The following is a 16,544-nucleotide window of genomic DNA, read 5'->3' as shown; positions in this document are numbered from 1 at the left end:
ATCGCACCTTGAATTATACCCTCAATAACTCTGTTGAACCTTTCTACTGCACCATTGCCACTGGCATTGTACAATGAAGTGGTTTTGTGCTCAATTCCCACTCTCCTAAAATACTTCTTAGCAGCATCCAACATAAACTGTACACCATTATCACTCAATAATTTAGAAGGAATGCCTTCAGCAAGGAAAACCTTATCCAAAAACTCCAACACGCTGGTGGTATCTGCTCTCTCCAAAATACCAATTTCAGGCCACTTAGAAAACAAATCAACAATAACTATTACAAACTCTTGAGAGCTACCCACCGGACCTAAGAGATCAATAGCGACATATTCCCATGGTTGCCTAGGTATGAACGTTTGCTGCATAGGTGGTCTTAGGGTACACAAACTCTTGTCAGCAGAAGAACACACATGACAAGTTATGACAAATCTTTCCACTGATTTGTCAACCCCTGGCCACCAAAACAACTCCTTAACCACAGACTTAGTTCTAACAATGCCAAAATGGCCCTCATGACATAATTCTAAAATTGCTTCTCATACCAGATGGAGGAATAATTCTATCACCTCTCCAAATAACATTACTCACAAAAGAGAGTTTGTTCCTAACCTCCCAAAAACTTCTGCATTGTTCAGACAGCTGATCCTTCTTAGGCCATCCTTCTAAAACGTATTTCAAAACAGACTATAAATTAGTGTCCACCTCCATTTCTTTCCTCCAACTATCTTCACTAAGTGCAGGGCTACCAGAATCTTGTACGAGAGCTACACTCCACTCATACCACGGGTCCTCAACACACCTTTCCAGCAAATTAGGTAATCTGGATAGACAATACGCCATTACATGACTCTTACCAGGTACATACACAATACAATAAGTGTAATCCTTTAAGCGCATGGACAACCTTGAGATCCTAGCCGAAGCTAGTACACTTCCTTCTTTGTAAGTAGTTTAATTAAAGGTTTTTGGTCGCACCGAATAGTTATGTCCTTGCCCCACACAAATGCTCGGAAGTGCTCCAAAGCCCAAGCGCAGGCTAAGGCTTCCTTTTCTTTAACAGAGTACTTCTCTTCTGATGGGGACAATGACCTGGAAGCAAAAAGTATAATCCTTTCCTTACCATTGCAATCCCTTTGAGACAAAACGGCACCTAGGCCCTTATTACTTGCATCCGTGGTAACAAAGGTATCTAACTTAGGGTCAAAACTTCCCAAACATGCTGCCTTGCTTAAATCCCTTTTCACTTTCTCAAACTCTTGATTGCACGCCTCACTCTACATGAATGGAGAGTTCTTTTTAAGTAAAGACCTTAAGTTATAAACCTTGCTGGCAAAGTTCGGAATAAATTTGGCACAAAACTCCGCCATGCCCAAAAATGATCTTACCTCATCCTTAGTCACAGGAGGTGACACCCCCACAATAGCATTCACCAAGGATGCCTTAGGTTTAACACCCTCACCACTTATCTCATGACCCAAATACTCCACACTCCTTTTCGCGAATTTGCACTTACTCAGTTCCACTGTTAACCCTTTATCACCTAACACTTCCAACACATGTTCAACCGCTCATCATGCATACTCTTATCTTTCTCAAAAATTAATATATCATCTTGGAAGCACATAACCCCTTTGAATTTCCCAAAAATGTTGTGCATTAGTCGTTGAAAAACAGCTGTTGCAGACGCAAGACCGAAGGGCATCCTCTTGTATTGAAAGCACCCAAAAGGTGTGATGAAGGCTGTTAGTCCTTTAGAATCCTCAGATAAGGGAACCTGATGATAAGCAGATGACAGGTCAATAGTAGAAAACCAGCATGCTCCCTCAAGACTAGAAACCATTTCCGTAATCTTAGGTAGAGGAAACCGATCAATCAGAATATTATTATTTAGGTATCTTAAGTCTACACATAAACTGATTTTTCCATTGCTGCGCCAAGCTATTACTACAGGCGAAATCCATTCCGAACTTTCAATTGGCTCTATCACATCCATTAATACTAATTTATCCAGTTCCTTTGAAACTTCTTTTCTGAGCATGATTGGCACAGTTCTGACCTTATGAACTTTTGGTACAGCCTCCCTCTTTAATATAAATTGGTGCTCGAAACCAGTAAGTTTCCCCAAACCCTTGCTAAAGACTTTTGGGAATTTTGTTTCTATATTGGACGTCAATGAGCATTTATCATTCACCATTAAAACCTTTTCTTTGCCGTTTGGATCCAGAATCATTTGCAACTGTCCTTGATCCTTCCAACCCAGAACTGACGGCCCTTTTTTAGCCACATATAGTTTTCCTCTGGCGTTCCTGTTCTTAAATGTGAATGCCAACCATCTAAAACCTAACACATCAATCTTTTCTCCTGTGTAACTTTCTGGTTGAATGTCCGGTGGAGCAAGTTGCTTGCCAATTTTTTCCACAAAAGATTTGTTCCACACATCCTCATTCACGATTGTGAAGGGTGAGCCTGAGTCAGCATACATTGTAATTGGTACTCCACCAATTTCCAAGTCACATATAGGTTTTTCCTTGGTGTTTATCTCCATAATATTGAGAATGAAATTCTTATCCTCATCAATTCCTCTGGGTTCTGTTGCTTTTTCTTCCGTATCACTCTTTACAACATTTTCACCTTCATATATACATTTGACTATTTTCTTTTTATTTTTACAAACTTTTGCAAAATGGCCCACAATTCCACACTTGTTGCACTTCAATTTTAAAGCTGGGCACGACTTGGAGTGTGCCAAGTGGTCCTTGTTATCACGTCTGTAGCATCTTCTTTCAGTTTCTCCACTCTGTAAGCCCTTCCCGGTTTTGCGATTAGTTACTTTATAAATGCCATCCTCATTTTTTCCAGTAGATTTTAGTTCTGAGAAACATCTTTCATAAATCTCAGCCTTCCTTACTATGGCTAAAATTTCCTCCAGAGGAGAGTCACCATTTATCCATAGCCTTTCCTGAATAGATTGGTTATTGCAATGCATGACTACTTGATCTCTAATAAGTTCATCAGGAATTGCCCCAAATTTACAGTCAAGATCCAGTTTCTTTAAGTCCGCAATGTAGTCATCCACCAGCTCACCTTTCTCTTGTTTCCTTTGGAAAAACTTATATCAGACAATTCCAACACAAACATTTGGAGCAAAATATTTGTCGAGATCTAGCATTGCGGCATTAAAAGCGCAAATATCACCACTTACAGGGTTTTTGGTCATCTTATTGTATGTTTTTAGACGCATAGGACCCAAGGAATGTAGTAGAATCCCTTTTTTCTGTTCTGCAGACATCTTGTTATCTACATCAATAGCGCCTAAATAATTTAAAAAATAGTCCTTCCACTCCAACCACTTGATGGATGGTGAATTACCCATGGCCCAAAACACTTGCGGAGGAACAATGGTAAAATTGGCTTGCGCCATATCAGAGGCCAAATTTAAGGTATACACGGTAACTTAAAGCGCTACCTTATAATACTAACTAACTGGAAATGTATTCAACACTCCTCCCTTCCCGGACCTGTTCACAATATATACAAAGTATTAATACAACCCTTCACGGTAAGGTAAGGTAAAAATAATAGAAAAAAAAATAGTAATATGTTCTCCTCTTGCTTCCTTTTTTTTCCTTTTAAAATGGTGTCCAGTACTACCTTGTGGAGAATTACTTCTTTCTTTTTTTTTTTTTTTAAATGTGTCCAGAACTACACACGTCACTGCCTTATGTTTTTCCAGAACACAGAATTGAATAAAGGCTGAAGCGGAAAGAAAAATGTGTCCCAGTAGTTTGGAGACACTAGCGGAAGCGGAGTCTGTCTTCGCGTCTCTGTGTATCCAAAGAGAAGCTCGAGGAAGTACACACCGGTGTTAGCGTCTCCGTCTCCTAGGAGACGCTCGCGGAAGCAGCGTCCGTGCTCTGCGTCTCCTCAAGGTCGTTTACACAAGAGCTAGCGTCTCCGTCTCCTGGGAGACGCTAGCGGAAGTGGCGTCAGTCTCCTCGGCGTGTCCGTTGCCAAGGAGACGCCAGTGAGACGCGGAGACGCTAGCGGAAGCGGCGTCAGTCTCCTCAGCGTGTCCGTTGCCAAGGAGACGCTCGTGAGACGCGAAGCGCGCTCCACTCCAACGGCCGTGGCCGTGTTCGCAAAGCCGAAAAATAAAAAAATAAAAACACAAATCTTCACCGGAACATCCCACGGTGGCGGTCGAGGTCAGCACAAGCACCAGCACATCTGAATCGGCAAGACAAAGTGAGCAGTGCAACGAATGTACAATGACCAGCCGAAATCGGGTAATCCAGCGAAGGTTCGTCGAGAAACAACTCTCTCATCGCCAAATTGAAGTGATGACGCGCTGCAGACCAGGTAGGAGATACGCGTTTTATTGAAGGAAGAAGTACAAGGAACAGGTCCGCTGAGGGAAGAAGCTCAGGCTCAACTGACTCCAGGAGACTGCACATACTAGAACGTGGAATCTCCTTAGGTTAGCATCTGTGAGCATTCCAGCAAAGAAGAAGAACACACTACAAAAACCCAGAGCGAGAGAAAGAGTACAGTGGCAAATTAGAATGAAGCGAACAGGGCCGTCAGCTTAAACAGCTTCCTCAGTTCAATACCAATCCTCGCACATGGCTGGACTCCAGTGGACGCAGTCTAAAATGGTATCTCTCTGTCCCTTGCTGATGGGCCCTCTCACAAGTGGCTACTGGTTCTTTGCGCTTCAGAGGGTCACCAGGAACCGCTACATTGTTTGAACCTTCCTTACATTTTCGCAGGAAACTGGAGAGTATAGAGGCGGTTGGCGCCCGTCGGCCTCCAGAGGCTGTTTCATAGGAAATATGGCCCTTTGGACGTCTTGAAGACGAATGATCATCATTTCCCAGGTCCTCCACTTGGAGCACAAGTGGGTAATCCCTAGGTCTAACGACTGGTGGCCTGTGGAGCTGAAAAAAAAGATACATTCTTAGTGAGAGCTTCACAATCCTTCCATGCTGTTGCCATGGTTCCCTTTACAGAGGTTGCACTCCAGAAGTCCATCTCAAAAGGGCACAAAAACGTACTCCTTGGATGTCGTTTCCTGACAAGCTCAAGTCACCAACCCCGATGTGTTTGTCGAGCACATCTGATCGTGGCTATTTGATTGTTTTGTACATGTCATTGATGTAGGGCTTTGGCCACTTGATCTTAGTTTTGATGGTTATTCTACATAAGGCATGATGTCCCCTACCATCCGGTACATACATAGAGCACTAGGAATCACCCTGATAGTGGCGTTAGGCAATATTCTCTCATAAAAGCATACAGATCACACTCCACCTTCTGACCATTGGCTAGTGCAGTTCTTATGACTTTGTTCAAAGTTTGCACAAAGCATTCCACTTTGCCATTTTCCTGGGGCCACCAGGGTGGAATCTTCCTATGATGAATGCCTAAGAACTTAAAGTATTCAGCAAACTCCTGACTGGAAAAAGAGGGATCATTGTCGGTTCGGAGTTTACTCAACAGGCCATGAGTGGCCATGACCTTTTTCCAGCGGGGTGTCATCTGGCTAGCTGTCATTGACTCCATTTCAACTTCAAGGTATTTCGAGAAGTCATCTATAATCACTAGTGTGTGCCTACCGTCTAGTAGGCCTCCAAAATAAGCACTGGCTCTGTGCCATGGGAAAGGGGGACTGGTTTCTGTAATGATAAGTGCCGGCGACTCTGCAGGACCAGCAGCTTGGCACACCGGGCAATGTCTTACTTTAGGTTCCACCCAGTTGTCCAAACTAGGGAACCATATCTTACACCTAAACCTGGACTTGGTTCTGACAACCCTTTGTTGGGTAGTATGAGCGAGAGCGGCCACCTGTTGTTACAGTGTTCTAGGAATCACCAGACGGGGACCTCTCAATAAGCACCCTTTCAGAGAGAGAGACAGTTCTAGGCGAACACTGTGCAACAATGCCAGGGTCTGTCATGCTTCCTCTGGACAAAAGGAGGCTTTTGGAGTTTTCCTGATGACACTCCAGAAACCATCAGCTGGAGACATTCATCTGCAGTGGTGGCCTCAATGATTTTGACAAGGGAGATGGGCAGTGGTCTCGACCGTTTCACCACCAGCCGAACATAATCCTCCACATCTCCAGTGTCTGATTCTTCAACTGTGGCTGGTCTTGCATGTCTTGACAGATAGTATCCAGAATTGTGAGCCCTAGGACGGTACACCACTGAGAAGTGGTACTCCTGCACCTGGAGGATCCACTTCTCAAAACTTGGTGGCCATTCGGAAGACGAACCGGTGAACAGAGGGACAATGTGTTTGTGGTCCATATGATCTATGAATGGTTGGCTATAGAGGTATATATGAAAATGGCAGCACCCCCAATGTACTGTAGTGGCTTTCTTTTCAATATGAGAGTATCGCTGCTCAGTCTCAGTCAAAGAAAGACTAGCATATGCCACAGGAGCCTAGTTGCCATTTCTTTGTTTCTGTGACAGGACATCCCTGAGACCAGTGGGTCTTGCATCCACCCACAGTTCAGATTCGTGGCTGGGGTCAAAATGAGCTAAAGTTAGCTGACAGAGCCAACTTGTGCAGGGCAGGACCCCTGGTGTGGGTAGGGCCCTCCACATCCATAACATATCTTGGGAGCCGTAGCAGGTATGGGGCATGTCTTTTTCTTTTCAGTACCCACAGCAGCCACCGCCCTCCCTCCTAAAACTGCCGGCCGCCACTGATGGCAAGCATAGAAAGTGTCCAACGACTCCTCAGGCAGCTGCAGAGCTTGGCACAACAAGAACTGCTCATAATCAGGATTTGCAAGCAGCCCGAAGTGTGCAGTTCGAGTCTGTTTTAGCGTATTATATGTGAAAAGCAGGCCAGCTTCTGCAATTGATTTTCCAAGCTTATGAATGGTAGAGCCTCCCAGGTGTAGAAGCATAGGATGCAGTCTGTCATTGTCCAGCGCCATAGCCACAAAATATGTCTCCAGCCACTCAACCCAAACTTTCTATCTTGCCGCCTGAGCAGACGGACGGCCATCCATCACAAACGTACTTAGTTGCTTGAAAAGCTTCTAGTTGGTCAGACCCCCCAACTCCATACTGCATTGTTTTTTGTCAGTTCTTGAGGTGCGGCAGTGAGAGTGGTCAGATTCTGGATACATCATCCACAAATTGTGGAGGACGGGCACCAAAGGATGTCAGTCTAGACAACAAGTCTGTATCAAACAGCGCAGGATATACCAGCGCTGAGTAATGCGTCATAGATGTTTAACCAGATAAAAAACCAGGGTAACAGGTGTAATGTTGCACCATTAGGGGCCACTTAATGCACTCTCAGATGGGGAAGGTTCCCTCTTGTTGGTCCTGCCAACCATCCTTCATACGACCTCCTGCACAATACCAGGGCTCTGTATGTGGCGTACGTGCCATGTTTGACACAAGTGCACCACGCTCGAGGCAATATAAGAGAGATTCAACGTCGAAAATGCACACCCAGGGCCTCACTGAAAAATTAGGCAAAATATACCTGTTGTGTTGGGCTGGCTGGGAGCAACAGGAAATGCCCATGGGTGAAAAGAGTTTCAGGGAGATCTGGGCTGTGTGTGTGAATGCAGTCAGGAGAAAGCAGGGCACGCTGTCCGGCAGCAACACAGTTGAAACGTTCCAGGTGCGGGCAACGTTCCAGGTGCGGGCAACGTGACTGGTAGGGCACGTTCCCTGGCAAAGGAAAGAAGGGCAGCCGGGAGCGGCAGGACACGCTCCTCCTGCAGCAAAGCACTGGAGAAGTGCAGACAATGCTGCGTGCAGCAGACTGGAAGACTGCAGATGCATAGGCATGGTACATCCTTGTCAGTCCAAGCAGCCAAACTATGGAATTCTTTACCCCAAACTATAAGAGCCACATATAACTTTCTTATCTTCAGAAAACTACTCAAGGGTTGGCTCTTTCCTTCATAACCACCTTATTCAAACAACTATGAACTGCATATGCCTATGTTGATAAATATTTTTTTCGGATTATATGTATATTTCGATTTATTTATAATTCCTTTAGAAAATATGTATTGCTACTATGTCATAACAATAAAATACACACACACTATTTAAACCTGTTTGACTAAGTATTGTTTTTACCCATGGTTCTAATTATGTATTATGTGTGTGTATTCATGTGTATGTGTGTGTGTGTGTGTGTATATATATATGTATGTATGTGTATATGTTGTTTTCTGTGCTTGGCATGTTCGTGGATCATTGCGTGGCTCCTGGGTGGGTCGTTATACTAGATTTCTATGAATTCCTGCTCTCATCTTATCACACTTATCTACTCATCATCATATGTCATGTCTCTATCAAACTATCCTCCATTCTCACTCTGACTCATCCCAAATCCCTTCTACTACTTTCATCTCCTAAATATCTCTGTCCGCTTCCACATCTAACTCACCAAACCTCACTCTACTCCTGTGACCTCCCACACAACCCTACTAAATTTCTCCTGCATTTATCTCACCCTGCTACTATGCTCTCCCTTCCACATACTCTTCCCACTCCGCCCCCCTTTACTCATCCCAAGCCTTTGGGTTGAGTAAATGAAGGATATACTCCCAATTAACACTTCTGGATTTCTTTCCTCCTCCACCCCTCCATTACTCCAGTCAATCTAACTAACAAACTCTCATATCCACGGCTCAAATTAACTCATAATAATACTAAAACTGTACTCATTATTTAACAATACTAATCCATCACTAATTCTTGTTGGGTTCCAGAGTAGCGTGCTACTCATCGAAAAGCGCTTCGACAGGGGTAGTAAGCGCTATATAAATACGATTACAATACAATACAATAGGCAATGCTGCGTGCAGCAGACAGGAGCAGAAAGACACACTTATTCTGCAGCAAAGAGGTGAGGCTACAATGGGGGCAGCCGGGAGCAGCAGGACACAGTCCGCGGCCAACATGCAGGAGCCGGGAGCAGCGGGGCACGCTCTGTGGCCGACTGCCAGGAGAACAGAGACGCTGTGACCACCCGGAAAAAAGCACTTCACGAGAATGCATGGGGGCTGGGGGGAGGGTGTCATAATCCATCGTCACTAATTGTTGTGTCTGTGACCACGTGTGTGTTATGCTCCTCTGCGCAGTAATAAGGCTCATAGACACAGCGTATGAGGTACCGTACTGACCACTAGTTCCACGCCTCTGGTCCTTTTATTACCTTGCCTCTAACATCAGGGCCACGACTATTATGGCCAACAGTGACGGGGTCCTTATTCTAAACACCCCTTGGTTGTTACTTGTGATGGGATGTCTCATCCCCAACACAGCAACTGGTAGTCGGGCATGTTCCTTTGTTTTTGGTGCTTATGCCGGAAATGACAGCCATACGTTGTGTGGGTGGAACCAGGAGTAGATGAGGCAGTAGTTGTCTCAGGGACTGATCAGAGTTTGTCGGATGGGTTAGTAATCACAAATTGCGGATATCTCTCATGTCTTTGGTACTTTGACTGCTTCCTGGCATTTTTCACAACATACCAAATTTTTGTGGCATCACTGGGCAGGTGCCATTTCTGATGGCAACCATGCGTGTGATATTTTACATGATGCCATCCATCCATGTTACGTTCTGCATGGTACCCATATCATTGAGGGACTTTGAAATTGCTCCCCCAGAACCAGGCTAGAGCTACAATTTAGCGCCTTTGTAAATGTGCATTAGGGTGCATAGCAGCTTCGAGATTTTCTGATTAATTTTTATTCGAGTTGATTTTATTCACTTGTTGCTGATGTCTCCTAGGTAATAACATGACTGTTCAATTATTTATTGTAGACAACATTCTTAGTGTTGCTAACCTCAGACTGCAAACGCCCTATAGGAGAAGGTTGCGCAGCAAGACCAGGACAACCAAGTAGAGAACAAAGGCATTTTTAAATATTTTTTATTTAAATCATGTCCAAGACTAAGGCCCTCATTACAACCCTGGGTGTCAAAGCAGCGGTAATACCGCCAACAGGCCGGCGGATAAAAAAAAAATGGAATCACGACCATGGCGGAAACCGCCAACATAGACAGCCACTTTAACACTCCGACCGCCATGGAGATAGAAACAAACACAGCGGCGGTAACCGCCAACAGACAGGCGGAACACAAGGTTCCGCCCACTGTATTACAACTCGCCTATCCGCTACCTTTTCCAGGGCAGTACCAACGACATCAAAAACACGGCGGAAACAGGACTTGGAACGGAAACCACTCACCTTTCGACACTTTATGAACAACCAGGACGCCATGGAGCCCGAACTACAGGTCCTGCCCATGCTGGTCTACCTCCTCTTGTATCAGGAGCAGCAAAGACGCCGGCGACGGCCATGGTGATTACTGCACCTAGCACACAGAGGAGGGCGGGAGGGAAAAGAGAGTGACACACACACACGCAACACCCCCACCCCCACCCACAACACCATACACACAAATACATGCAGCAACATTACATATACACCCTGTCACCCCCTGGAAGAACGCAAGGACTAAAGGAAATGATTGAAACAAGTGTAATCATTGAAATATCAGATAGGCCAAAATCAAAAATCAATATATACAAATATGTACACCAACTACACAAGTCCGGATATTAATGAAATCATTGTCCGTGGATCAGTGTCCCAAAATGCATGGGCGAAGCCCACATAAGATACCTGACTCAAAACGGAGAGAACACTACAGGGGCATCAGATGTAAAATAAACAGGCACCTGAGGGGGGGAGGGCACCTCAGCCGGATGAACGGACAACGACTCTGCTCCATGAGGGGGCTCCATGCCCACTGATTGGTCCTGGAGAGTGCAAAGCCACAGTCTCTCAAGTCTCTCCAGTGGGTGGTTTGCCCACTGCTTTATCCCGGGGAGTACAAAGCCACAGTCTCTCAAGTGGGTGGTTTGCCCACTGCTTTATCCTGGGGAGTGCAAAGCCACAGTCTCTCAAGTCTCTCCAGTGGGTGGTTTGCCCACTGCTTTATCCTGGGGAGTGCAAAGCCACAGTCTCTCCACTGGTTCTGGAGGGGGCTTGGGGTGCCCAGAGTGCTTCATCCTGCCAAGGACTGGGATAGTGGATGCCTTTCTCCACTGGTTCTGGAGGGGGCTTTGTGCCCAGAGTGCTTCATCCTGCCAAGGACTGGGATAGTGGATGCCTTTCTCCACTGGTTCTGGAGGGGGCTTTTTGCCCGGAGTGCTTCATCCTGCCAAGGACTGGGGTAGTGGATGTGAATCTCCACTGGTTCTAGAGGGGGCGTTGTGCCCAGAGTGCTTCACATGCAGTGTGGCAGGTCCCATTCCCTCACCTGGGTGTATGTGCACGAGATTCCCTGGGAACAGGTAGCATGATACTTCATGGAGGCAGAGACACACTCCACCCTGCTGCGACTTCGCCTGCCACCTGCTGGTACAAACAGTGCTAGGAGTCATGCCTCATGTACGCTGGGCAGGGTCCAGGATGTCTCCTGCAGCCTCGGACGGCTGCCCACTGGCGATGATTGCCATGTCAGCTGTGAGGGCACTGTCTGAGCACGTTGCGGGGCTGGTGGCAGTGGTTGCGGCGGTGTCTGTGGCGGAGGTGCTGGCGGTGGTGCATGTGTCTGCATCTGTTGAGGGACACAGCAGGATGTCTCCTGGAGCCTTGGATGGCTGCCCACTGGGGATGATGCTGGGGACTGTTGGCGAGGCAGCAGATGTGTAGGTGGCAGTGTCCACCGCCGTACAGCTTGGTGTTGTGGTTGACAGAAGGGGTGACTCTGGTCTCTCAGCCGGAGCCTCTGTGCCCTTTCCTTACCTGCTCTTCGGCTTGGGTCCCTTCCCCACCTTTGACGTCGCTGCTGGTGCCTTGCCACTGTCCCTTTTTGGCTTGGAGGAGCCCTTGCTTGCTGGTAGGTGCGGCTTCTCCCTCCGGCATGTGGGCACCTTCTTCACCTTGGCAGGTGCCAGAATGGCATGCTCCTTGGCCTCGCTAGGTGGCACACTGGCAGCCCTGATGGGTGGCGGCCGCGATGTGACCGGACTGCTCAGACCACTGTGCTGGAGGATTTGGTGGCTGAGGTGCTGGGCTGGGACCTGGACAGTCTGGCCTTAGGGGAAGGACCGGGGGGGAGGTGTTGGGAAGAGGTCAGTGTTAGCCAGGAAAAGTTTCTTAGACACACTGGGACGGGAAGATGGAGGGGGTTTGGGAGTGGAGGAAGAGGTAGTGGTTGTAGGAGAGGTGTATGTCTGCTGAATTTGGGTGAAGGTGCATAGGCCGGAAGCTGTTGTGAGGTGGATGGCTGTTGGGTGGGTGTGTGCCTGCGTTTGTGTAGTTTAAGAGGAGGGCTCACAGACACACTGGGAGAGGACACAGGGGATGTGTGAATGGTACTGGGGGTGGTGAGTGCACGTGAGCGGTGTGTGGTGATGGGCGTGCTGGTGATGGAGGTAGTGGATGAAGATGTAGTGCATGCAGGTGTGAGGGGAGACTAGACAGGGAGGGAGGAGAAGGATGTGGAGGAGGGGGACAGGGACACAGTGGAGGCAGTGGATGTTGGTGTGTCTGCATGGGGATGGTGCTTGTGTGATTGCCTGTCGGATGTGTGGTGCTTATGTTTGCCATGTCCACTCTTGTGTGTTGATGAGTGTGCATGCTGGTCAGATGGTGTGCTTCGGATAGGCTAAAGTACAGGGGATTGGGTCTGGGTGGAGGAAGTTGGAGGGGGAGGCTGGACACAGGGACAGTGGCTGCCATCAGTGCTGAGGCCAGAACCTGAAATGCTCTCTGTTGGGCCACCTGGCCAGAATGAAGTCCCTCCAGGTATGCATTTGTTTGCTGCAACTGCCTCTCAACACCCTGGATGGCATTCAAAATGGTAGATTGCCCAACAGTGAGGGATCTCAGGAGGTCAATAGCCTCCTCACTGAGGGCAGCAGGGCTGACTGGGGCAGGGGCTGACTGGGGCAGGGGCTGAGGTGCCTGGGGCGAAGGAGATGCCCACCCTCCTGGGTGAGCAGACACGGGAAACTCGATGAGGGGCTGCTGGGAGGGCGGTGCTGGTAGGGGGGTGGCGGCTGTACCTGTTGATGCGGTGGGCACAGAGGTGCCCGCCACCACAAGGGAGCTCCCATCAGAGGAAGAGTCGCTGTCGCTGGTGTCTGCCCCTGTCCCCGTCGTGGAGCTCCCCTCACCCTCCGTCCTACTGGTGCCTTCTGACTCTGTTACTGCCCGCTCCAGGGCCATGTGGGATGCAGCTCCCTCTTGCTCCGGTGGCACTGCTCCTCTGCCAGATGAGGCTAATGCACGCAAGGAGAGGGTGACAAAACAAAAGGGGGGGAGACAGAGGAGACACATGGTCAATGTATGCAACACCACTACCGTTGGCGGACACAACACACAGGGAGCAGCCCTATGCACTGACAGGGCAGGGAAAAGGCACATGCCCATGGGGGACTCTGCCTAGACCCATTTGATGCACAGCTGGAAGCCATATGAGCCTGACTAGGTGTAGAAGGCAAATACCACCTTTGGGGTTGGACAGGGAATGAGGCTGCAAATCATTGGATCTACCTTTGCGCGTCTGCCCTGGCCTAGGGGAACCCACAGCCCACCTCCTCCACCCAGACACCTCGTAATGCGTGCAGAGTCAGCTGAATGAGAGTGTACTCACCCCCTTGTGGCTGCTGTGATGCCCTCAAGCGCCCATCCAACTCCGGATATGCCACCGCCTGGATCCGGTACATCAGGGGGGTCATGGTGCGGTGGGCACCCCGGCCGCGTTGGGAGGCCATCCCCAGCTGGGCCTTCGCCATCTTCTTGCTCCAGCGGCGCAGGTCCTCCCATCTTTTCCGGCAGTGGGCGCTCTGTCTATGGTAGACCCCCAGGGTCCGCACTTCCTTGGCCATGGCATGCCAAATCTCCTTCTGGTGGGCGCTGACCTAGAGGAAAAGTGAAGTTATAATGGATGTTACTCTCCCGTACAGTTCTTCTAACACATTGCCCACTAACCTCCCACCCTGGCCCAGACATACACCATCCTCACATGGTGGCCTGTCCCCCTGTCTCTTCCATCCACGACACTCCATACAATCATGTGCCATCCACCATGCACACAGTTTACTCACCTGCTTGTCTGGAGGACCGTACAGTTGCGTGTACTGGGGGAGGACCCCATCCACCAGTTTCTCCAACTCCTCCGCAGTGAAGGCAGGGGCCCTTTCCCCAGACACTGTAGCCATTGTCGCTTCCAGACACAGGTCACAGCTGCACTTGCAGTGTAGGTCCTCTCCTGTTGAAGGTCAGGTATCAAGTGAGGGAACTGATAGAAAATGGCGGTCACGTCAGCGGCGGTGCGTACCGTCACCACCGGCGTACATCGTCATTGGCTCCTGAAACCCATAGGGCCCACTGATAACCAATGCTGGATTGCGCAGCAGTCTTCGACCCCCTACCGCGACGATGTACAACACCAGCGCAGTTAAATCATTTCACCTTGTCCCACCATACAGGTCAGGCAGCTGCCATTTCAGGGGGCCACATGGCAAGCCAAATAACTGCGTCACACCTATTTAGGCTAGGAATACCGACAGACAAAGGCACATAGAGAAATTTTAACATTAGTGCTAAACAGCCTTGTGAAACCTATGTGTTGTATGACCCTCTGCTCACCGTTCTCCTCCATAGGGCACGTCCACTGGGGCAGGTGATGAGATGGCAGCATCCTCCGTGGTGGACCTGTCGACAATGGAAGACAGACACATCATTATCACTTACTGACTTGATCGTGCGACAATCCAGGAACTGTGTTCCCAGTTGGAGCCTGACCTGATGTCAACTATCCGCCACCCCACAGGAATCCCCCCTCTAGTGCAGGTCCTGTCAGTACTCCATTTCCTGTCCAGTGGGTCTTTTCAAACAACAGTAGCCATGGCATCAGGCATGTCCCACCCAATGTTCTCTAACGTGTTGTCCAGAGTGTTATCTGCCCTACTGAAACACATGCGCAGCTACATCGTTTTCCCTCAGGTAGAGGATTTGCCCACAGTGAAAGGTGACTTCTATACCCTGGGACATATCCCCAACATCATTGGTGCCATTGATGGTACACGTGTGACATTTGTTCCCCCCCCCCCCCAAAACTCCCCCCCGCAGGAATGAACAGGTGTACAGAAACCGGAAAAGCTGTCATTCTATGAATGTGCAGATGGTGTGTTTGGCAGACCAGTACATCTCCCATGTGAATGCCAAGTATCCTTGCTCAGTGCATGACGCTTACATTTTGAGGAATAGCAGCATCCCTTATGTGATGGGGCAACTCCAGAGGCACCGTGTGTGGCTAATAGGTGAGCCTAAAGTCCCCACACAGTTTCATTTGCTGTCTGGGTATGGCAGATTCCCTAATGTTTGGAGGATGTCTAACAGTTGTCCCTCGATATTTGCAGGTGACTGGTTGCCCCAACCTGTCATGGCTACTGACCCCAGTGAGGAATCCCAGGACAAGGGCAGAGGAACGCTACAATGAGGCACAAGGGTGAACTAGGAGGATAATAGAGCGCACCTTTGACCTCCTGAAGGCCAGATTCCGGTGCCTCCATCTGACAGGTGGCTCCCTATACTACTCACCGAAGAAGGTGTACCAGATCATCGTGGCCTGCTGTATGTTGCACAACCTGGCTTTGTGACGCCAGATGCCTTTTCTGCAGGAGGATGGGCCTGATGCTGGTCTTGTGGCAGCTGTGGAGCCTGTGGACAGTGAGGAAGAGGAGGCAGAAGAAGAAAATGTAGACAACCGAAACAACATCATCATGCAATACTTCCAGTGAGACACAGGTAAGAGGATGGAACTGCTCCCCACATCTCATACTATTGTAGGACCTAGCATTAGTCTGCCTTTTTCACTCTCTGTATGGACCCTGACTTGTCTCTTTGGCTTTCCATTTTACAGATCTGGGTCCCAACAGGCCCTCTGCTATATTTACTCCTGGCCTACATCTGTGTAATATTGGTATGTGAACAAGTACATTGACATTGCTATATTTCAGAGATGTTGCAATTACACATTTGTGAAAGCACAGACTAACTGTTTGGTGATTCAAGGGTGTTTATTTCAGTGCTAATAAGTGGAGGGGGTGTGAAATGGGCTGGGGTGATGGTGGAGGAATGTCCATGGCAGAGTCCAGTCTCTTGGTCTCACAGGTGCATTGTCCAATGGGACATAGGAAGGGGAGCAATGGCAGTTTAAGGTGGACAGGGTGACAAAGTGGGACAGAAGGGTGACATTCAGGAGGGTCTTATTTCCTGGCGGGGGTCTTGCCAATGTTCTCTGTCTTGTTCTGGATCTCAGGGACCGTTTGCGGGGTGGTTCTCCTTCTGCAGGGGGTGGGGTGCTGGTGGCCTGTTGGTCCTGTGGCTGTGCCTCCTGTCCACTAGCGCCAGCGGAGGTGGAGGGCTGTTCATCGTCCAGGCTAGTGTCAGGGGCCCGTTTGTGTCCCTCATGGTGTTGACAAGGTCTGCCAGCACCCCTGCAATGTTGACCAGGGTGGTGTTAAT

Source organism: Pleurodeles waltl, chromosome 3_1 (genome assembly GCF_031143425.1).
Source record: "Pleurodeles waltl isolate 20211129_DDA chromosome 3_1, aPleWal1.hap1.20221129, whole genome shotgun sequence".
Taxonomy (NCBI): Eukaryota; Metazoa; Chordata; class Amphibia; order Caudata; family Salamandridae; genus Pleurodeles; species Pleurodeles waltl.
Note: the sequence above shows the minus strand (reverse complement) of the source record.